Here is a 272-nt window from a genome sequence, read left to right as displayed (position 1 = left end):
ATATATGGTTAACTAGGGATTGGTTGTTGACTTGTTTTAATGCAGGTTCCCGTTACTTGAAGCTAGATTATGGCAGGAGGCCAAGTCTAACTTATTAACAGTTTGCTTAGCCTTAGCTTATATTGTATGCTAGGGCTAGATTGATTGTTATTTTGGGTTGTCTGGGTTAGAGTTTAGGTTGCGGGTAGAGGCCACCAGCTCACTGAGTAATACTAGATTACTCATCCAACTCCGTTGTCCTTTTTGCAGGTCGCTTTGGATAAGGATGAACA

At 41.2% G+C, this 272-nt stretch overlaps 1 long non-coding RNA gene across 8 annotated transcripts in view; it reads right to left on the bottom strand.

Annotated features, from left to right (window-relative positions):
* LOC106301043 overlaps positions 1 to 272 on the bottom strand; it is a 7629-nt gene that overhangs the window by 4474 nt on the left and 2883 nt on the right. The gene's annotated exons all lie outside the window — the stretch shown is intronic.

Source organism: Brassica oleracea, chromosome C6 (genome assembly GCF_000695525.1).
Source record: "Brassica oleracea var. oleracea cultivar TO1000 chromosome C6, BOL, whole genome shotgun sequence".
Classification (NCBI taxonomy): Eukaryota; Viridiplantae; Streptophyta; class Magnoliopsida; order Brassicales; family Brassicaceae; genus Brassica; species Brassica oleracea.
This window is presented reverse-complemented; position numbering and strand designations above follow the sequence as displayed.